This window comes from Vanellus vanellus (assembly GCF_965231255.1).
Source record: "Vanellus vanellus genome assembly, chromosome: 2".
NCBI lineage: Eukaryota > Metazoa > Chordata > Aves > Charadriiformes > Charadriidae > Vanellus > Vanellus vanellus.
Window position 1 is genome coordinate 89,412,703 of NC_138906.1, and position 25,182 is coordinate 89,437,884.

Consider the following 25,182-nt stretch of genomic DNA (forward strand, 5'->3'; position numbering starts at 1 on the left):
GGTATAAGTGGACTACTCAACTAGAAAATCCCTGGTTACAGTTGAAATACCTTCCTTTCTGGCAGAGGGTGTCCGTATATGTATACATTTTTACTATAGGTGACACCAAACAGTTACCAAACCAGCAATATCCTACAAAGGACATACAATCCCACAAAAAAGTGTTTTCCAAGCTCTGGGTGTTTTACAGACCTCATAGTGTCTGTAGATGAAGGTGTGACTAGGACTCAGGTAAATTACGCACAGCAAATGTGCACAATGGAAATCTTACACAGCTGTCACAGTGAAGAATATCTATCTGTCTGCTAAAGGCAGCATTCTTCTCTGAGGGATTTCAAGACAGTCTCAGTCAAAGTACACGGGGAAGAAGAGACCAGTAATATGCCGCTCTGAAAACCTGGTCTATTTGGTAAAGGACCCTTGGTTCAACATCCCAGAGAGAGGCCTTCAGCACTGCAAATATGTCCTGGAGAACATGAGCAGGGTGCAACACTTCAATGGATTCATGAAAATGTGTATCATTAAAAGTAAAAGGTGTATACCGGTTTTGTTTCTAAAAATGTTGGAAAGATGTGTGTCAGAACACACAAATACAGACATTCATTTTCAACAAATTCAGCACGTAATCTCTCTTCCTAATTAGGCAGGAGGAAATTACCACTTGAAAAACCTTTGACATTTTCCTGCAGCAGCCCTCTGGCCTACAGAGTTTTAAACGTCTAAGACATATCAGAAGAAGAAAGTCTAGAGGCAGCACAGACACAAACAAGATAAAATTTGTGAGCATTTTTAAGCAAGAGAGATTACTCATCATCACCACCTTCTCAGTATATACAAGAAAACTGGTGCAGATGGGCAATGAAAGGAATCAAGGGAGAACGTCCACCAATGGCATCCCTGATTGTTTAGATCACACACCTGTTGGTGGAAAGTGGTGATGAAACACCTAGATCTAAGCATCTGAGATCTCTCACTGGCTTCAGGAAGGGATGGCCTGACAGCAGGTGATGGCCCCAAACAAGTTTGCTGCTGTGAACTTGAAGAATAGCTTAGTATTCAGTTGGTACTAAGTGAAAATGGTGCTGAGGCAGCCAAAGCTGCTCCTTGATGAACCAGCACTGGTGGAGAGGTGCAAGGCTCCGATTTTGCAGAACATCATCTAAAACTTGGCAAGGTACAGTAGCACCAGAAAGGATTTCAGAGTGAGCTTGAACAGCTGAGCAAGACTCAAAAATACCTGCAGAGTGCTAGGAAGTCTCATTATTACTGGTGATATCTGGAGAAGGCAAAGAGGAAAATGTCTTTTGCCAAGGATCCTGGATCTGATATTCCCAAGGGCACCTGGGTTCTTTGGAAGAGTCAAGCTCAGTGAAAGGCTTACTCTGTTGCTTGAGTGTGGATCTTCAGAAGCTGAGTTTTCACTTTTGCTTTTATTTGAGAGGATTTGAGACAGAAGCAGGCGTAAGACTTTGCAGGCACATGACCCTCTCCAAGAGGCTATGAACCACGGGAACATGAGTTGGAAAATGAAAGGTGACCTCACTGGTGGGTGTTCAGTGAAGGCACTGAAATCCAAACAGGTACAGGATAAAAATCTCTATGCAGTAAGAAAAAACAGCAGTGTGCTCTGACTCTGCAGGCTGTTTGGGCAGTACCGAAATGGAAATGGCTGTGCTCTTTCTTTATAGTATAACCACTGAGCAGCAGTAGGTAGGGACTATAGCATAAAGGGAATACTTCCTGCCTTATACAGCAGGACACAAGCATATAGGTTATTAGACTATACACATGGATTCACTTTCAAATGTTTTGTATTATTACATGTAACTAAAGATTGGGTCTTGCAGGCTGCTAAAACCAGAGAGGACAGGTGTTATGCCAAAATATAAGCGGCCAAAGATTTTTGCTACACATCTAAAAAGTTACAGGCAAAGATAAGGCACTTTGGTAAATGTTGGCAAAATCCTGCTATCAGCTGTATTCAATTCCTATAGAGATAAATTTGATTCCATAATAATCTATGGTATTTATTACTTTTGAAAATAAATATCCTTTTTCAAACTAACAACCTACACACAGTTTTTCAGCTTTTTGAAAACCTTCCCAGTAACACGTATAGAAACTGCACAATGTTTGTGAATGAAATAATCTGTATAATACCATCATATAATCACGTTGGAAGTCTGGTTCCTTGCCTGTGGGTATTCAACATCGAATTGATATAAAGAGACAAGGGGAAAAAAAATGGTGCTCCAGAAAAGCAGACTGGAGCAATTACATTCAAGGTGCATACACTACAAAGAATTCAGATAGAAACATGTCACAGAGCACAAACAACATCACACAGATAAAATTCTATAAATACCAATAAAACACACCTGCAGCAAAGATGATGTGTCCCTCTTATTTGTATATCCTGGTAAAATCATACTGAATCAGATAGTGGTTTGAGTCACTTTGGATACACTGTAGTGAGGATTTGAACCTATGCTTTTAAATCTTCTTTTGCATTTCAGGAAACAGAGCTTTCAATTATGCACCCATTTTTGCCTTACTGTACTACATAATGAATATAAAGTCTCAAAATGCTTCTTGCAGAAAAAAATGAACAGCCAGATTTGCAATGTGCGTGCAAGGATGGAATTCACCCTTAGGCAATGGGCCACAACAAATACTTAAAAATCATTTAAGTCTTGCTTAAGAATTACTTTCATATGTTATGCAGTTCATAGTTTTTTTGCACTGGACAAGTGCCTATAGGTGAAGTTCACCCTAACACATTTTCTGAAGTTCACCCTAACACATTTTAATTTTTTTTGATTTTCCACACATTTTCATGTACAACTTTTCCTCTTTTTCTTACAAAAATTATCGTGTATTGTAGTGATTGGGATGGCTCTAGAGCACCACTCAGATCACAGCATAATGTTCATCACTATATATCAAAATGCTGGCATCTCAACTCCCTGACAGCACAATGAATCAAGTTTAACCACGACATTTTGAATACTGCAAAGTTTGCTGCTTTCAAGTTTTAAAGTGCCCTGACATTCTATGATGAGGATGCTTTATAAAAGAGTTGAATAAACCCAAATATATTACTATAGAAAGAGTGGACAAAGTATCATCGGGCAAGTAACTCGAATTGGGTGAGAGAAATGCACTTTAATTAGATCTATTAGATCTCTATTAGGTAGCATCTAGTAGATAGAAAAAATAACACAATAAAATATTCCTATATACCAGTGGCCAAAAACCTACCTTACTAGCAATTAAGAATGTGATATGAATTTAAGGAGTAACACCTACTCAAGGATCAGGACTGACTGAAAAAAACACGGCCTTTGAGGGGAAAAAAAAAATAAAAAGAGAAAAGTAAATCTGGAAAGTACTTACACTTAGTGTTACAGGAAAAAGTTAACTAATGAAGAACACTAAGAATTCCAGGGGTGTACAGTAAAAGGAAAGGTCCATCAAATAGCATCTAAGCCTGTTTACTCATTGGAGTTGTTGTTCTTATTTCTTTTCCAACAGGACTTTTTACGTGTGAAGGACAAGAAAGGCCTTATGTCATTTTTAGCATCAGACCACTCTTACAAGTCAGGGTTTGGCATTCCCAACAGATATATATCAGATATGCTTTCTAAGATTTTCTACTTCACACCAAGTTTCACATCAGGAGAATCATGAATGATATAAATTTACTGTGATACTCTAGTAATTTTTGCTTTTCTGGAAGATAAACTTGTCTTGAGACAAAGAGTAGCACTGGGAAAAAAGAAATAAAAATAGATGTGCCATTCAGATTCTCCCTTGTTAAGGGAATCTTCCAACTCAGTCTTCAATACCTTGAATCTAGGAAAGCAACTGGAGAAGGGACACATCCTTTTGACTTCTGGGTGTAAGTGGTGTTCACTAAATCCACAAACTCAGTCTATAAAATATAGTTGAATTGTATGAAACACGTCACAGCAAGGCTTCATTTACTATTACAAACTCCCTCTGCCATAGACAAGAATATACTCTGCATTTCCTCTTTGATAAATAATGCTGTATTCTCAAATTCACATTCTGTTGCTAGTACTATGCCACAGAAACTCAAATTATCCCCTTGAATTCTTCATATTTCTAGTGAGAACAGGGACTAACTGTCTTTGTTTTTAAAGAGATTCCTAATAAATGTTAACTTTTAATTAACTACCTTTTGTTTTTTAATAGAAAAATTCCAGTGATAATATTTATCTTGTCACTGAATAGCAAGTCACTTAATGAACAAAAATAAAAATAGCTAGAAAATGTAGAAATCTATATTTTAGTATGCAACATCCATTGACCCTCAACATGGGGGATCACAGTCAGGAAAATTATGAACTGATTATACAGCATTCCACATTATTCTATAGAATTGAAGGGGTAATCTTTCTTTCTCTGTTAAGAATAAAAACATGCAGACAAGTTTTCATTTAAAAAAACCCTTGCTTTTTGTGTAAGGAAAGGTAGTTTTATACAAGATGTTTTAAAATAATAATGATGCATGTGTACAGGATCACACTGTAATTCAGACCTAATACTTCTAATATCATCAAGGACTTTTTCAACAGCTCTGCTTTCAGTTAATGGCCATCACCCTCAAAGTTCAGACTTGCTCAAATGGAGCAGCAGAACATCTTAGCTATGGTAAATACCCGTAAGCTCTAATTTTTTTTTTCCCAAAAAGGTGAGAAAGGCAAAGTTCCTCTTCATGTACACTGATAAAAACAACTTGAAAATATCTAGATTCAGAGTACCCTACAGCTGCTTCAAGAATACTTTAAGCATTAAATGAAACCATTGATGTTACCAGTGCAGAAAAAAACAAACTTCAGCCTGCATATCAGTTGTGTCACACCAGTGAAGAACCAAACCGGAAATTTTCTGTCAAAGTGCAAAGTCCTTCCTAAAACCAAGAGCTTAAAAAGCAACATACCATTTAGAGGAAATTTCAAAGCAAAGTTTTCGCTAAAAGTGTGACAGTACGTCAAAAAGAGCAAAATTAATTGCATTGCTTCATATGTAGCTGTGAATGACTTAGACTGCAGTACTGGGAGCATATTGCCATTTCAGTGGTGCTAAATTCAGACTTCATTTAGGCATATGTCATTTATTGTATTGTATTTAAAATATTTCAACCATTATTTTAGATCTGAGTGTGGAAGTGGGCTAATATTACTTCATTTCCAATTATTATGGCTACATACTTCAGTAATTTTCTACTGACACCAGAGAGATTGATCAGTTCACCCAGAGTGAGTTAAATCTGACAGTAGTTGTTTTTGTTTTAAAGGGAAGTTTTGGATTTTTCTTTTCTTTTTAAGTTTTTGCCTATGTCTTTTAAAAAATCCCTAAAAGAGCAGCACTGGCTAAAATTTTTTATAGATTTAATTTTCTTTTCCAGCTCTCATTAGAGTTAGAGACTTCTTTCCTACTTTTGTTTTCTGGTCCTATTGGATATAAACGTTTTGCCTACCCTGACTCACTGCAAGCTACTTAAGGGCCTTCAAAAAAAAAACCACACAAAACCCCTGTAACCCATGTATACATGCAAACACCTAGGTAACCACTACCAACAACAACAGCTTTCAGCATCAATGAATCAGACTAAGGGGAGAGTATGATGATAACTTACTGAACTCCAGCATCTCTTCGAAGTCTAAATTCACCTGGAAATTCAATTATCCTTTTGCATCACTTTTTTTTTTTTTTAATCTAAAAACCTTCCATACAGTTGCTGTGAACTGGAATTCCTAACAGCTGGAATGATAATCTTAGTTCTCTTAAAGGAGACATAATCATTCATCATCAAACACTCACTTGAAAACATAACTATTTCTTATAATTCATATCCAATACATATATTTTAAAATGAGATACTTTACATAATAATTGAAAAAAAAATTGTCACAGGGAGCCACAGCAATAGATATGAAGATGCAGAATTTTACTCTAGAAGATGCAGTAAAGCAATTTGTCCACCAGACTTGGACAAGCTGAAGGTTCCTGACAGAGCAGTTCAATAACAGTCAAAGAATCTACTTCTCTCGGATAATCCAGCTATAATGGGAGAAGGAATTAAAAAACATGTATGTATCATAAGCAATACTTTTTAACAGTCTGCAGATGACTAATTTGACAAAATCCGCATATTCATATTTTATCATCAATAAAGTAAAAGGGTGTGTTTTGAAGAAATGCTACTAGTATTTTATACTTGTATGTCCCTTATTCTAGAAAACTGGATTGGGTAACCACAAAGAAACTCAAAAACAGATTGAAAATTCATACTTCCTAGTATGCTTCTACTTACTAGCTAACCACACTTCCTAGCTAGCCTTCCTAGCTAAGTCTTCTTACAGTAGACTCTCCATCATATCTGAGCAGCTTTGATAAGCTCAGATGTTAACTTTTGTTAACTTTTCCGTTAAACCAATGGGGAAAAACATGTGTATAAATAAATAGAAGAGGGATACAATACTACGCCATACTTTTAAATTCAATTACTTAAAAATATCTTAAGAAAGCCAGCGTAATCCAAAGTAGCACCAAAAATAATTAAGTTCTCCTGAGGAAAACGTTTTTTAAATGTCCAGCAAACTACGCTAATTTGCAATAAATTCTTAATCAGGTGCACTGAGTGCTTTCCTCTACCACATCAAAATAGTATTCCTGCCATTACTACTACCTCCTGCAACACTGAGGAAGATATTTTATATATATTGTACAAACCTAAGGTAGGAGTCGGGACTCCCTTTCCAAAGTGGTCTGATAATAAGCATCAAACATGGAGAAAACGAAAAAGAAAGTAGGTGGGGAGAAGAGGGATTGTCATTTATGTAGGTTTTTTATCTACTATTAATGTCAACAAAATAAATCTGTTGTGCTTTTACAACAGTGGATACAATTTCATACATGAAACAGTAGCTCTGAGTACTCAAAGATCTGGTTTCTACCTTCTAGACAAAGCTTTTTAAGAAAGAAAAGGTCTGCTAACACCTTAGTATCCTTTTGACCTGTTGATCCTGTTTTCCTTCTCAACAGTTGCAACAGTGATGCATGCAGTCCCAAACTTTCTCTCTTTCTTTTTCCAGAAAGTGAGATATAGAAGGGCTGACATTTCAGATGACTCCAGACTCCTCGACTTTTCTATATGTATTATAGAAGAACAAACAGGATCCGCACCGAGTATTACCAATGTGCTAATCATCCAACAAAGAAGGTAATTTCCATGTTCTGTTTTCCGGAATGTTAAGAAACCAGTCAGTCTCAGTAGGGCATGACTGAAGAATTTACTTGCCTTCTTGGCTGAAGCTTTATTTCCCCAGCCCATTGAATAACCTAGTTTGTTTTTTCCCAAGAAAGGATCAGCCTAAAGGCTAATCAGTTCAGATCCTGTGACAGTATTGGAAAGCAAAACATTGTGCAATAAACCAGCATTATAGGTCCTACCTACATATTTTTTAATAAATAGGATTTACAAGGCAAATAAATGTTTTCTGGCAACAGTTGCAGAGTTATTTTTGAATGTCAGGCACATGATGGGTGAAACCTATACAGTCTACGACTTGCTCTGAAGAACATTTTTCTTCAAAATACATGCTGCCACTGGATTTATAGCCAACCAAGACAACAAAATATTACAGACATTTCTACATCCATAACATTAACTTCCACAGTCTATACAGTAAATGCATTATGCTATGCCAGACACTGTGTGGACAGTGCCATATTTATATTTCAGTTACTACCATAAATACAAAAGAGTACAACATTGGTTTTACTGTGAATTATATATTTTCAGTACATAAAAACATTTCCTGAGTAAATGTTGTATCTGAATTCTCAGTATCTATTATGGCTTAACAAGAATGTTCCCCTGTGTTGTTTATGTATTTTATTTTACCATACATATTCTATTGTACAATTTGAGGACTTGTTTACCCCGAACCGTATGTTGGCCTGATTTATGCCCCTGATGGAAGCCATAATCATGACCTTTTCCGTTACTTTTAAGTAATTTGTTTGTGTTAGTGGCTTTCTTGACATATATTTCATTTCTGTGTATTTTCCTGAACGTTGGTTGCTGTGGTATTTTTGATATTTCTGTGAGTTTTAACAGACCTTGCGGTGGTGGTGGTACTCTAAAACCAAAAAAAAACCCCACAAAAGTTTCACAGTGGCATTCTGATACCCAAATGAATCAACGGCTAAAGGTGCTCTTGGCCTTCAAAGAGCCTGCCAAGAAATATCCACTAAAGAAATCCCTAAAGAAATGAAGGTATAGACGTAAAATTGTCTCTTGAGCTACAGAATATCAAGAAAGAGAAAAGGGACAGACCATCAGTTCTCAATAAGGCCAAAAGAAATCTCAGTGCATGGCACAAAGAGCAAAATCTGCCTGTTCCATGGATTTATGCACATACGTGAGCCGAGTTCCTACTGGAAGTTTGGGTAAACTAAGATTTAAATGACCATATAAGGTTAGGACCATCAGCAACCCTCTGAATGGATCTGAAGGTCAAGTTTACAAATGGAATTCTTGCTGTATTACTAAGTTATCCTGAAGAATTTGGATTTAGTAAACTCTAATGGTCCAAAGCAGAGTTGGTCGTCAAGGAGAACTTTTGTCACGAACAACAGGCAGTAAATACCAAGTAACTACTCAGAGTGTCTTCATCTGTCCTGCTGCCATGCCATGACTGTTTTGCCCTCCCATGACATTTTGAAGCAGAGGGAAGAGGACTTCTAGAGGGTGTGAGAAAATCTTTTACAATAATCTCGGCTGCGAAGGCACTCATAGCCAGACAGTGTCAACAGCCAGGCTCCCCCAGCCAACAACAGCCTCCATCTTTTACTCTGTTTCACTGTGCAGCCCTCCAGCAGTACCATTAACAATGAGACAAGATCACTCATTGTTTATTACTGTTAGACAACTCCCGCGATGATTACAGATGTCACAACTGGATGATGGACCTCATTGTCACAATAAGATTGTGACAGACCTTTCATCATCATGTTGATTTGCTAATTTGTCACAGAAGCTGAATCAAAGAATCATAGAATGGTTTAGAGTTGGAAAGGACATTGAAGATCATCAAGTTCCAACCCCCCTGCCATAGACAGGGACACCTCCCACTAGACCAGGGTGCCCAAGGCCACGTCCCGCCTGGCCTTGAACACCTCCAGGGACGGGGCCTCAACAACCTCTCTGTGCGACCTATGCCAGTGCCTTACCACCCTCAAAGTGAAAAACTTCTTCCTAATGTTCAATCTGAACCTGCCCTCTTCCAGTTCAAAGCCGTTCCCGCTTGTCCTATCACTACATGCCCTAGTAAAAAGTCCTTCCCTGGATCTCCTGTAAGCCCCCTATAAATAGTAGGGGAGAAATAAAGGAAAAATTTTCATTTCTGGCATTAGATAAATCCCAAAGTTGACTTCATAATTAAAGGACATCTTTAACATGCAATAGAGTGATGTGGAGAAAGAAGCTTAATAATATTTCCTTAAAGGTAAGTGGTTCTTTATATTAGCACATTACTTCATTCTGGAGTAACCTAACAATTGTGTCATTTCTGTCTGCAAATCTGTAGTTTTAGATAAGAATCTAGACATGATTTCCTAAAAAGCTTGGTATTTGCAAAACACCTTTCACAAGTATTTGTAAAACACCTTAATTTCTCATAGAAATGTATTTCTTAAGTGGTTCTTTATTTCCCATGTCTGATTTGGTTTTGGTGGTCGTTTTAAGCACTTCTGAAGGTTCTGCTATTCAAAATGAGGAGTTTCATAGAAACAATTCATCATAACATTTGATGACAAAAAGGCTTTTCCTTTAATCTTCTCCCTAGTAATGAACTTCTTTTGGAACCGGTCACATACATGCCAACAGCAGTATATCAGCCACTTCCTTTCCTTATCTTCTCTAAGAGGACATCATATTTCCTACTTATAAAAGCAGACTTCTAAGGTTATGAAAGAGTTGAGCATATAACGCTTTGGTATAAAATGGAAACACAACCTTGTTTTGTGCATCATGTTTTTACTTTTCCATTCGCCAACACCATTTCTGATCAGAACCACGTAGCATTAAATGGCTACTTTTGTATTTATCCAGTTAATTTGGCTTCACTGCCACTCAGCTGCTCTTCTTCTGGTGGTGGTTTTTAAATCTTAGCTTTTGCTTGCATCATCCTTCATGTTGTGTCTCTTCCTATGCCACTCAGCCTTCCTTGCCTTAACTTTGTTTTCCTCTAGCTCTACCTGCTTTACCTCTAACATTCAGCCTTTTCACAATCCTCTGAAGTGGCCATGTGTCATTGCTTCTTTACACCTTGTAAGAATGACAAAATCGATGGGCAATTGTAAGAAGCATAACACCTGATTCTAATGGTGTGTTGCTTTTTAATTCTCTGTTTAAAATAAAAGTATTTGTTTACATTTCTTCCAGTCCTTTAATTAATTTTCTGAAACACACTGTGGTAAAGAGAAAACACTAAATGGAAACAAGAATTTGAGCTCAGTGAATGAAAACAGTTGACTAGATGCACCTCTGGCACTAGGGAGTGCACACACAGACTTAGCTTGATGTTTTCTCCTATAACTCGTTACTCAGAGTTATTAAAATGATTCTAATAAAAATTGCTGGCACCTCACTGAACACAATTCCAAATAATTACCTTCTGATACTAGCCCTTATTGTTCTTGATACAAATGATAAGAATTCAAGCTGTAGTAACTGTCGCTTTCTTTCTGAACCAGTTAGTTTGCTAGTTGGTTTTCTGTTTTAATTTCTGCTTTCTGCACTTATTACTAGTCCATCTTGAACTCTTACCCTCTTAGCTGGGGTTTTAAACCTGATGTCCCTCATATCTCTTGATATGATACCAATAATGAGTAATAGACCTATTCAGATGTGATGCCTCCTATGTAATTTAGGGAAAGCCGAAGGTCCATAACATGCCTCTTTATATGTTGGTGTGAAGTTCGAAAAGAGAAATGCAGTCAGGAAGAAGCCAAAAGCGACTTCCAACAGGAGAAGAAAGAATCCAGCAAGTATGGGTGGACATGAATTCATCAGACTTTCTATCTCTTTAACCAAGATTTCTGTCATGAACCTAATTGTTCAAATACCCTCTGTGGATTTCTGTGGAGTTCTACTCCTTATTTTCTTTCCTTTTCCCTTCTTAGCTGATCTCTTTATTACTCTTAACTCCAAAACATGTAACTAATGATTGATACTACTTCTACAAGTTCCCCTTTGTTGTATTATCTATGTCTTATTTCACAGAATCATAGAATAGTGTAAGTTGGAAGGGATCTTAAAGATCATCTACTTCCAACCTTCCTGCCATGGGCAGGGACACTTTCCACCGGACCAGGTTGCTCAAAGCCCCATCTAACCTGGCCTTGAACACTTCCAGGGCTGGGACATCCACAGCTTCCTTGGGCAACCTGTTCCAGTGCCTCACCATCCTCACAGTAAAGATTTTCTTCCTAATATCTAAGATAAATCTACCCTCTTCCAGTTTAAAACCATTACCTATCACTACATTCTCTGATAAAAAGTCCCTCCCCACCTTTTCTATAGGCCCCTTTTAGGTACAGAAAGGCTGCTAGAAGGTCTTCCTGGAGCCTTCTCTTCTCCAGGATGATTCTGTGATTTTATGATTCTATGGAAAATTTGAATAACAGATTTTATATACTATATAGTCACGCAAGAGACTTTGTTCCCTCAAGTTGTGCCAGACAGTGCTACATTCATTTCAGACAGGCTGCTGGGAGCTGCTTAAAATAAGTATTGTCATCAAAGCCAAACTTCAAGAAATCTCTACTTCTTGCATTACAAAAAAAATCTTACACATATGAACTTTCTACTTCTGGCACAAATTTTGTTCAGATTGTAGGTTAATAACATTATAACGCAAACAATAACATCATTGTATGCATTCTGTAGGGATCCCTGATTTCTTTCTTCTTGTTCATACTAACAGAAGTTAAGGGTAGTGAACTTCTTTTATGGTCTTGCAAACAACATTTGCAATCCCACTTATCAATGCCACACCTGAAAATGCTCAAAAAGACAGTAATGAAAAATATCATTGATTTGAAAAGTATTCAAAACCAGGGGTTTGGAAATATGTTACTTTTCCTTCCCCAGTGCTTTCCCTCTTGATGGTACCATAGAAACCAATCACATCATTTTACACACTGCATTTTTTGAATTAATCCAATGCATCTTTCTGTAAGCTAGCCTGGAACTTATGGGCTAGCTTACAGAAACTTTTAACATTCTAATAGTCTTTCTATATTCTGACTACTATTTGTATTAATTTTCCTTGAACATGAGGAACAGAGCTCTGCCAAAGTTTAGGTAACATTAAAGTATGTATAACTATCTACATGAATATGGTTAAGGCTGCTTACAGGCCAAAGTTTTGAAAAATTTGATCTTGCATTATGGGCAATTAGGGTGAACGATGCTGTGACTGGGCCTTCTCTACTTTGCAGTGCAGGAGTGTGAGAACATCCAATGTACACTTCTGAGGGACATGGATGCAGTTAGCCAAAATATAAAAGCATTGAAGACACAAGTGTTTTATCATTTAAAAAATCTAAGTTATGTACAGTGACAGTGTATGCTTGAAATATGACTGAGGTATATAAAAGACATACTTCAAAATTCTTTGTTCCTATAGACAAGTATTGAGACGAAGAAGATTTAAGTTTTGAATCATCAGTATTAAGGAAAAATGGAACCCTTATTCCCAAAGGTATCTCATCTAACACCAAAGCCTGTAGATTTCTTCCTTTACTTTTGATGTGTTACGCTTGTGTATGAATGCATATAGTCTACTCTGAAACATCAGCATACTCCTTCTGCCCAAAATAAATTTTCTCAGGGCTTAATAAATATTATAATGCATTAAAGTTTTTCTCATGATCAAGCTCATAATGAAAAAAACCTGATGTTTCAATCATCTGAATTGAAATAAATATTTTATCAGGCTTTTAGTTTCCAAGACTACATCTAAAATGGCATTACACTTCCACAGCTGAAGAACGAATGACATTTAAAATCTAGTGGCTTTATGGAATAAGAAAAAAAAAACAAAAAAAACTATCACTGGAATAAGCAAATAAATTCAGTTTTTCAAATCATCAACTCAGTTACATTTTGTCTTTATTCGAACTGCTATGTAGCAAAACACATACATTTTCATTCAGCAAGTCTATCTTTTCCTCTCAACAGTTCCTAATGATTTCTCTGGTAGCTTTCTATTAATGCATATTCAAGACTGTCAGACAGAACATATTGCTTTCTCTCAATCTACATAATACTTCCTCAAACTCAAGGGTAATAAAGAATACCCTTAGAATAATTAATGCTATACAATATCTATATGCATTATTTTCCATTTTTTTTGTGGCCTACATTATACAATCTCTTTCTAAAGCAACTGTTGGAGGCAAAACTTTATTTCACAGTCACTGATCTGAGTTTTGATTTCTCATTCAGATGAACCCTTTTCCTGAACTACTGCTATTACCTAAAGCAAAGCTTGTGTAAGAGTGGCAAAATTCAGTCTTGATAAGTCTTTTCTTTCTAAATACAGTCTTGCTTTTGAAGGATTCTTAATTCCCTCTGTCATGGGCATTTCACTAATTGCCCTTGGCTTACTTATAAAAGATATAGCACAGAAAAAAATGGCAATGTGTGCAAAAGTCCTTCTCTACAAGAAAGGCTGTGATTTAAGTATTTCCTCTGTGCCTGCCCTCAAGGAAGTATCTATGACTCTAATTAGCCCCTTATGATGGTTATTCTTAATCTAGGCTTCAAAACCCAGTGGACTGCATTTCCCTGACAATACCTGCCACAAGGTTTACGGAGTAACTGGTGGTGACAGTCCAGAGGTTATACTGACTTTTTCTGACTAGTTATTGAGTACAGGTACAGTTTATTAAAGAATGGAGGAATTGTTTTGTTTTGTTTTGTTTTGAAATGGCCTTATATTTTATTTCAGAAGAGCATTTTACATTGCATTTTACATTGCCTTTTTCCATGACTGTGAAACACCACAAGAAAAGGAACAAAAATAGGAGGGAGTCTGCATAGGCTTATTTTGTTAAAGAGTTGAGGGGTCTTCTAGAAAGATCAGTCTTGCATGTGTGAATTGCAAACACTTTGGCATTTTTATTTGTGCCTGGTGAAATGGAAAAAGAAAATTCTGGTTACAGTGTTAGCTCTCTCATAGGAATTTTCTGTTATAAATTTTAGTTAAATTACATAATTTATCTTGGTTCTTTTGCTTGAAAATTGCAGGAACACTGTAGACAAATCAAGTTGGTCTGATATGGATGTATTAACAAAAGACAAAATATCTTTTGTCTAGTTATATATGCTGGTAAATTATCTATAAGCATAGATACTATGGCATCCACATTCACAAACTGTGAATAAAACTGTTACCTATATCTTTAAAGCCAAACTATAAAAATTACTGAAAAGGGATCAAGATTTAGAATGACCAGAGAAAACACAGTTTCTGAAATAGTGCATTTTTTAACTACCTCTAACTTCTAGAACATGATTTAAGGAAAATATATCTAGAAATTATGAACTTTGACAAACAAAACAAACAAACAAACAAACATCTTCTTCCTCATACTTGAGATGCAGATAGATAATCCAGAATAGCATGTGAGTTATTGCCAAAATCCTCTCCTCCTTATGCCATAGCTACATGTAAGTTTTAATGAATTTTTTTTTCATATTTTGGCTACATATGTACATTAATAAAATCAGGTATCTTCATTTTGCTGAAGATAAAATGGATCCAACTACAGAATCTTGTTCATATAATAAGGCATTGGATGTCTAATTTGTGTCACCTTAATTATGCTTTATACTACTGTTGTTCAATTACTATCATATCTCAGCTAGCAACAAAGTAGTTAAAGCATAAAAAAGAATTAGTGTTGTTTTAACCCCCAATTCTGATGAACAGCTTGTATAGACTAACAAATTACATTAACTGCTTATTTATAGATTTTTCTTCCCTGTTCGCCAGAGTACTACCAGAACACCTGATGTGCATTAGCAAATATGTCCCCTGATATAAAATGTACAAATATCTGCTTATTTAGGGAGAGAAAGTATAGACTAATTAAGTAAGATGCCTTCATTTATACAAACTCTTAGGAACAGACTTCACAGTGAACTCTCGGACTCTTGAAATGCAGTTTAATACATAAAGCATTTTACTTCCTGTCATAGACAAATTTGTTTTAATTTGAAAGTCAAAAGCTTTTTGCTCTTGCTACAAGCTATTTTTGACCACCAAAAAATCTGTTCATTGTTACTAGAATAGTCCCTGATAACCTTCTACCTGTACAAACTATGAAAATTTGGTCATATTTTGGAAAGTGTTTATACCACAGATGTTTGTCTAAGACAACGATTTTACGTTTCATTTAATCCATCCTAAATGAGCGTAAGTGCTTGAAGCATAGTAAATGGTATAGTAAGATATGAATGCATGCTAAACATTCTACAAAACAGACACCAAATACAGTAGATCAGAGTTATATTTTCCAAAGCTGTGAAATTACATAGTACTCACAAGGGCTCCAACTTGCTTTAAAAGAGAATTTTGGCATCTCAAGAGGTTGCCTCCATACTTGTGATCTTCTTTTGTTTGTTAAAACCAGATGTCTTACTTTAAATTTGACCTGGAACTGAAGAAAGATCATTTCCCTCCCCTCCCACTATTGCCTAGCGGGAGGCAGAATTATTTCCTTACATTTAAGGAAAGCTGAGTTAGCACTAGTGAAGTCCATAAGAATTATGTTTGCTTTGTTTTCCTCTTTTGCAAGTTAGATTCTGAGCTGACATTAGTATGACTGCAAGATACTGGCTTATTGAAATATTCTACAATGAATAATACTCATGGGCTTGCTTTCTAATAATTTTTTAATTGTTTTCACTGCAGCAATACGTTTCTATTGTCCAAGGCCAAGTAGGTATAAGTACCTCCAACAGAGTTCAGGGAAAGTTATGTAAAGATATGTTATGCAATGCTAAGCAGTTAGAGTCTGAATACAACCAACCAACTGTAATCACTGAGATCTACTCAATTACTGAAAATCAGAGAGGAAGTTAGACAAATCGGAAAGGTTCATCTTGCGCTGTATTCTTGAAATTTGGTCTTAGTTGATTTGGAATTTATTTCTTTTAGTTCTATTTCTTTCAAACAGCTAGAAAACACATTTATGTTTCAGGGCAAAGTTTACTACACATGTAAGTTCCTTATGACAGCTATGAAAGATTACCAGCATGGAACAGTATAACAGATTCCAGAAATTATCCCACATACTACATTTGTGAACACGTGCATGTACCAAAGCATTTTCGTAAGTATTTTTTGCATACACTAAACAGTTACTTTAAGTAATATTTTTGTAGCATGACATTTTGAAATAATTAACAACTGGCATTTAATTTGAGTGAAGTATCTTGTTGGCACTGTCACAAAGATATCCCTTGAATTGATTATTTAAGCCTAGGAGGGCTGAAAATATCAAATAAACTTTAATCTGAGATAAATTAATTTTGTTGGCAGTTAAATATGACTGGAAATTGAGGTTGACAAGCTAGGTCCAATAGCAGAACAGTGGAACAGTCCTGTAAAATAATGCTAGAAGCAAAGGAAAACTTTTGCATTCATTACTTTCTTGTATTTCTATTTTATTTTAATTTCTACAAATTTTATATAAAAGTCTATCAAAAGATTCCAAGAACCATGGTTCTGTTAATGAAGAGAAACTAAGCAGAAAACTTTTTTCCCAGTTTAGAAACAATAGGGAGAAAAAAATCTACTCTAGACAGTTATTTATCTTATCTCAATTAACCCTTAGTTTCTCAACTATGAGGGGGAAAAATGCTTTTTTGAGATGGTTTGACAAGCAGAAGGTTTGAAACTTCTTTGAAATACATGAATTCTTAAATTTGAGAGCTTCCAGAAAATACCTCTCCAGAAAATCCTTTTTTCATGCGAATCTAGCTCCTGTTTGAAAGTGCAACTTCTATTAATATCTGTAGCTGTGTAATACAGGGTAAAAAGTTCAGAGAATGGATGCAAAAACTTAAGGATTCAGGATATAAACTGGACACAAAGTGTTTTCTCATTGGATAGAATGAATATGAAGCAATTGCCAACACCACTCATTCTTCTGAACGTCAGTGAGAACTTAAATTATATTTTAAAATACAACAATAACAACAAAACAAGAATAGTTGAGGTACCCTGTGTTGGATGAAGTATTACTTTGGATCACTATTTTCCACTTCCAGAAAATAAATCCTGATCAACATTCCAGGAAAAAAACAAAAACAAAACCAAAAGAAAAAAAAAAAAAAAGAACCAAAAAACCACCAACCTCCAAACCCGATTGTAACAATTTCTTTCTATAAGTTCCTGAAGATCCAAGCACAAACTGGTGCTAAAGCCAGTAGAAAAAAATAAGAGGAATTACAGTTGTTTTAATACCCAAGGATTTTCTTAATAAGGCCATAAGGCCAAGAGATAACTCTTTGACTTTGCCTACTATAACAAACTCAAGGAAGACTCTACAGTCACCTCTCACTTGGGGCTCAAAAATCAATTCTCAGGAAAATTGTACTATCTAATGCACCTGTTTAGAATTTATTTCTTCCCCCATTAGGTTTTCCTAAGATCTATAAGCAAAGGTGTATAATATCAATCCAGAGAATCCTTATCAAACAACTGGCAGGTTTCATTAAAACAATTCTTTAAACTTTGGTAACCAAAAGGTGAATATAAAATGCTTCCGTTGGAGATTACAGAATAAAATGTTGCCACACAGCAGTCCTTTACTGGCTGCCCCCAAAGCCACTAGCTTGCACTGGCTTACATACTAATACTAAATACAGTGATGACACCCAACCTGCTTTGAATAATTTACAAAATCAGGACCGGCATTCAGAGTAGTCATTTAAAGATGTTGCCAATGTTATGCACTCCATTTTCCCTCACAACTAATTTCTTCAACCATCACTTCCCTGAAACCACAGGAATATCTATGGGAATACCTACAGATGCTAAAATTGCTCCGCAACATGGCATTATTTTACAAACCACCTTGAAAAGTAATTTCTTACTAACTCTAACCAAGCTCATTCTGTACCTCAGAAATGTAGACTATTTTATCATCTTGACTGAAAGCACAGATTTATTTTCAAGCTGTGCCGGGAAATTGGGTAATCATCACCTCTTCAGACTGTCTTTGCAATATTCTTACATCAGCATTAATTTGCTGATATGCAAAATTATTTGAAAAATAATAAATTATAAAAAGCCATTGAATATCAACTACGTAGTATGTCTATTTTATATGAGTCTACTTTCCAAAACACACCCCATAAGCTATGACATGACCACACCATCCAGTATCACTTTGTTTGCTCTGAGGTTTATATTACGATCAGAATGCTCACTTAAGTCATCTCAAGAGGATTGTTATTTAATGAGGGCAGTCCTTTAATGAAAGGGAACACATTGTTGAAAGAGCCACTTGAACACCATGTAAAGAATTACCTCTATATGAAAAGAAAGTCCTTGCTGATTACTCACTTCAGGTGTTCACATAACACCTTGCATCAGTGCTGTAACTGAAAGCAGCTGCATCCTGGATGAGAGATCTTAATTTTAAAAAAGTCTTTTTGAAACTACTCATCTCAGCCTTTGAAAAGTGTCACTCTACCCCAACTCAAACCCAACTACATCCTAAAAAAAATGACTGTTCACAAGAATGACCACACACTGACAGTCAATAAAGGATAAAGTAGTCACCTTCCAGGGAGCGTCTATTTCTCACAAAACGGATCATGATATATCTGATAACTTCACCCATATCCTCAGGGAAGGGCAACACTAACATGTCCCAAAGAAAAGCATGGAAATTATACTGAATGCCCAACTATTGCCTCAAAAGCAGTACTGATCTTAAACGACGTTATCTATTTCTTCACTCACTAATTCTTCTGGGCTGCTCACATATCTTTCTTTGCTCTTCATAAGTACATTAAGTATCTAAGAAGCATTATTTCTGTCTCTTTTTCCTTTCTTTCCTCCCTCTCATTTCTCCCTCCTCAACATTAACAGGCTGTCTGCTTCACGATTAATAAGTTTACATTCACAGATGGTCTAACTGGTATGTTTCTAACTAAACTTTGAGCAGCTTGTTCTCATCTTGTATTTGATCTTGAAAACTGTTCCTTTTATTTCAAACAAGACGAAAGGCTGCGTGCCTAAAGTTCTTCCATTTTTTTTAAGGACAATCGTTGGTCTAATAAAAGATATGAATTCTACCTGTAAACCTTAACCAATCTGTAAAATCTTAAACATTAGCTAGTGTTTTCTGAGATTTTTTAGGCTGAGTGCCTCTCAACTTAGTTGCAAAGTTATAAAAAACATGAACTACACTTAGCAATGTCTAAAATGTCAACAGAAGTTTTGCCTGGGGAGTGAACTCAGGATTAGAATTAGCAAATATGATACATAACCTTTCATATCATAGGAAAAAGGAGAAGGACAAAATTCTTTGAATTTTATACAATGCAAAACAGAATAGATCACCACATCCTAATGGGAAAACTTTGACAAGACACAAAAAGCTTAAAAAGCCCTTCTTAGAAAACTGAATCTGGTGAAAAGTGTTCAAATTGGAAAAATTATTTCCAAAAGTCTCACAAAACTGCAAGGAACATTGCTATACATAGTATGTTATTGGACACAAATTCTTCTTCTACTATATCTAATTTTGCCTTTAATCTGAATAGGCAAAGAATCAGGACCTTGATCTGGTCACTTGATTTTCTTATGATAACCTTGTTTATATCAAAGTCTTCAACTCGGCAAAACAATTAAATGTGTATTCAAGTGTGTTGCTCAATCAGCTCTGAAGAGAATGAAAGTAAGTTGTGTTTTTAAACATACTTTGAAGAAGTCAAACATGTTTATTTGCATTATTTATATTTATTACATCATAATCAGCAGCATTAAGAAACACTGATTTAATTAATTTTTACAAATACAGTTTTGTGCCAGCTTTAGAGATGCTTCTTTGTCAGATAGTCCCATTTCATTGTAATTATAAACTGCTGACGTATTTTGCAGTCCTCCCATATAAAGTGCAGAACAGGTATGGAAAAGGTCAACAGTATTCACCTCCTCCTGCTTCATCTATGTCAGTAAATAGAGTTTTCATTCCAAGTTAGACCAAAGCATTTTATACATAAAAAGAGCAAATCCTGTTTGCTTTACTGACGCAAATAATCCAATTTACTTCAACAGGGCTACTTAAACATACTGTAGTGCATCATTTCTCATTCTATACTTAACTGTTGAGATTACTATTTGGAGTCTACCTATTCTTTGGGGTTTTTTTTGTTTGTTTGGGTTTTTTTGTTGTTGTTGTTATGTTTTGTTTTGTTTTGTTTTATTTTCCCCACCTTTCTATTTATTTGGTTAATTTGCTACAGGCTCTACTACTTTATGTTTCTATAGCCAAGAAGATAATATTACATATAATTTATAGCAATATGTGAAAACCATTTAAAGTACAGGTTTAAAAAACAGTAACTGTGTCCAAATTACAGGAATAAATTCTTGAAAATGAAGAATACGAAAAGTACTATTATAATCACAATTACAACCATACATTAAAATGTGCAAAGAAAACAGTCAGATTGAAACTTAACTGTAGAATATTACTAGTTTCTGGGGATTTTGAAAGAATATTTTAAAGAAAAGAAGTATGCAGGATATGATACACTTGTGAAACCAATACACTATTATTTTTTTTGTAGGTTGAGCCTGTATTTCCAGAAGAAGCATAAAGTTCTGAAAATCCATTTTACTTAAACTTTACACAGATTAAACCACTTTCTCTATAAATGGTATAGAACGAAAATTTTATTCTCTGGTGGCTTTGTAACTCTCAGGCTTTCATTAGTTAATGTACTAAGTGATTTGCACATGCAGAACACTTACATTACTGCAAAGTATGGCAGTTAATAGTGAGACCAAAAAAACACCACAACACCAAAATCCCAACACAAAAGTAGTGCACTGAATAAAAAAATCCCTCGGTATCCCTTCAAGTGACCTTAAAGTGAGATTCAGACGTACATGTGGAAGCAAGACACATTGTATACAGCTTCTATAGATGCTTACTATCTTGAAATGATTGGATCACACTATTCTAAGGCCAAAATGTTTAACAGAACTTCTGCAGTACATTCTGTTCCGGGTCTGTACACTTTCCCTTTATAATGTCTCGATCAAAAGCTCAATTCCATTATCTAAACTATTTTCTAAATAATCTTATTTTTTGAGTATGAAAATATGAACTAGAATCGACCCCAAACTGAACATACCTTTGATTACCAAGTTTTCTTTAAAGAATACTAGAATTATATAAAACTTAACTGATGGGGCTTCCAATTTCAATATTCAATCTGTACCTGTCCTATTGAAAACAAGCTTTTTAGCAACAATTTGGTCAAATAAATAAAATAAAAAAAAGACAAGGAGATTCAGGAGCAGAACACTGAAAGAACTTTTAGGAAACACACTGCCTAATTACCTAATCCCCTAAATTAAGTAGATTTTTTTTTTACCACTGGTTTCAACAAAAGCACCCACAGCCTGATATGATTACTGGACAGCTACTACTGAATTATTCAGTGTAAGAAAATATTTCATATTTATGTGAGCAAAGAGAAACAAGTGTGGAAAGGCATATGCTGGAGCAGCATACAAAAAGGTTGATCTTAAGATAATTAGGGAAGTGAACACATTGTAAGTCTTGACCAAGGGTTTTTTGAGGCTGGTGCTCCTCTTTTAAAGTATGATAAATTAAAGTGAATATAGGAAAATAATGAATATAGTTTAAAGTAACATTTTAGAATATTTTTACCACTTTAGCTTAATCCCGAATACCATTTATTAGTAGCAACCATTCTACCTGGTCATCAGGCTATGACATTCTGGAAGCAGAAAGTGAAGAAAATTGCCTGGATATGTTTATTATTACATGGAATAATTGGGCAAGCGATTCCATCCAGTGAACTGAAATCTGCACTGAAATACTACCAGCTGATGCAGATGGGCACACTTCCTCACCCTGTAATAAAAGACACTGTGGAGAGAGACATGAGGTACACAGAGAAAAAGTGCACTACAGACTACAAATCTTTTAATTTGACTATAGTGCATAAAATTATAATGACTGAACAGAACCCTGGGTGAAATGGCACAGGTGTGTCATAGATGAATGGGATCAATGTTGTTCTATTTATATTATGTTCCTTTCAAAAGGGAGTGGCTGACCTGGCAGATCCCTCTGGAGATGAGTAGAGATTGTGCCTCCCTGTCAATCTGAGCCTTCTCCAGGAGAGCGGTTCAGAAGACGTGGGTCACAGAAGGCAAAGAAGGTAAGAAATACAACAAGGAGGCTGTGCAGAGATCCATACAACCTCAAAGCCAGGCCTGGAGGCAAGGAGCCGGCCTGGAAGTCTGAAGGGTCCAAGAGGCAAGATGGCTATAAACCCATTTTATTTTGTTACAACACTTTGCCTAGAATTCTCTCTATTTAAAGAGAGATGTATGTTGACATGTATATTGTTATGAGAATTTTTTTTTCTTTTTTTACTTTAAAGTCTTTTCAGTCTTTCTTGGGAACTCATGTAAAGGAAGAGATCTAACTTGATCAACCTCTAAGTTCTGGCAGACTCACTGTCCCCTTCCAACACACATTTCAGAGTTTGGGGAGAAAAACATACCAAATACTCAGGTGAGGCACATGGCCATATTATGCAGGCAGACATAAGGTCTTTTCTATACTTTTCTGAGCTGGGATGTAAGCTAGCTCCAGTCCAGAAACCGTGTCAGAGAGCTACCCCTCATAGGCACTCTCTTTCCCGGCTTTCATCACTGTAACAGAGCTTTCTAGTTTTATGAGAGCTTGGAGTACAGCTTGGACTTTCTATAATACTCAGGCACTCAAATAATGCCGTCCCTCTTTCTCACCTGCTTTTCATGTGGCTGACACCCTTTGCCAGCATGTTGCAGATCATTTCCTCTTAAGTTTGCTGTGCTGTATCTGGGACTTCTGCATAATTTGACTAGGAACATACCTGGTAATTTTGTCAGTGGAGTGCTGGATGATAACCAACAACCCATGCTAAAAGCTGCAGGGCACTGCAGGGGCTGGCAGTGACCTGGGGCTGGATGCTGGTCCATAAGGATCTCCCCTGGGCCCATCAGGGCAGAGCCTGGCAGCCAGGGCCTGTCCCACCACCCCAGCAAGGAGCAGGGCAGTCGGGGGGGCACCAGAGCAACCCCAGCCCTGGACGGGCAGAGGCCGAGCTGGGACGTGGGCCCATGGGTGGGCCTGGCTTGGCAGAGTCCATGGCCAGGCATGGCAGGATGTGGGGAGCTGGAGACCAGCCCTGCTGCAGCATTGCTGGGGCAGGGGCTGGTGGCGCTGGGGAGCTGACATGAGGTCCTGGCCCATGGGCACATGGGGGGAACCCCGGGTTGTGGGCAGGGACAGGCAGGGTTGGCAGTGCCCTCAGGGCCCTGAGAATTGCTCAGGCACATAAATACATTGCTGAATCAGAACATAAACAAGAGTGTGTTGACTGAAATAGTAAAAGAGACCATGCACTGCCTTTCACTTTGCTGAACAGCTTAGTGAATGATTTAATTCCTGTTTGCATTTTTGGTTCCCTCTCTGTTAACTAATTCTGTTTATAGAATAATTAGGCAACTCCTTAATTGAAACAGAAACAAAATTTAGTGTATTTCTAAATTTGTAAATTATAATTGGGCTGCTTATTAAATTGCATTTGCACAAATTATACCTCTTTATGTATAAAAGGAAACATAGCTAAAGGATTTAGTATTTTAAAACAGCTGTGAGTGCGTATGTCAGAGGCAGTATGTGCCAGGTACATGATTATCATTCAGGGGAAGAAGAACAGGTTCAAAAGAGTTTTCTTTCAAAGGATTAAAATTAAGTAGATAATTCAGAGATTTTCCCATGTCCTGTGCTCTGAAGGCAGGCAGACTTTGCCTTGTTTAAACCTTTTTAATAAAGTAAAACACAAAGTTGAGGGCTTTTCATTGAGAATTCACTGCAGCATGTCCAGTCATTATTATTCTTGTTCCATGTAGAACAAATGCAAATGATACAGTTGCAAAAGAAAAACAATAGTTAGCAAGGTTCCTTTGCAGGTTGTTATGATTCAGTATTGGTAATTTGAATTTTAACCATGAATTCAAGTGAACATCACACTAAAGGATCCTTGGAAATCTTTGTGATATCCTGAAACAGCAGATTTTGCATTCAGTTTTGACTGAAAGAAATTTACAGCGCATTAAAGACTTAGAGCAGTCTTTAGATTTCACATATGAAGAGACCTGCATGTATTGTATTATCGAGTATATTTTGTCATTAAATATGTTCATAGTAATCTTGGTCCCAAAAGGAACATATGGATAAGTCATATCAAAGTTAAAGTCTTGCCCTTTTGGCAAATCTATAACATGTTACTACAACATTAGACAAACTCAATAGCCATGCAAAGATAAGACTTAGAATTGAGACTTGGGAATTGAGACTTGGGAATTTAGACTTAGAACACCTCCATAAAAGTAGAGATTTCATGCAGCATATTCCTCAATCTAGCATAGCAATTTATAGTTAAAAACATAATGTTTTAGAAATGTTTCTCATCTGATTCAGAGGATTCACTATGTATATAATTCTGATGGTAAATTACCCTCACAATTAAAAAAATGGGCTTTATTTTAATTTTAATTTTCCTCAGTTTACTTCACAGCCACTGGACAATGTTACATCTTTCTTGTTTTAAATATTACCTCTAATAATGGATGGTTTCTGTCTATTTCCTATCTATGTTGGTAATTATAGAATGAGGTCAAAATGTTACCAGAGAACAGGAAAGAACAAGTAGTACAGATCTTGGCTTGCAGATTGGTGCATAGCTCATTGTTTTAAAATATGCTTTTTGCTCTACAACCTGAAAGGAGGTTGTAGAGA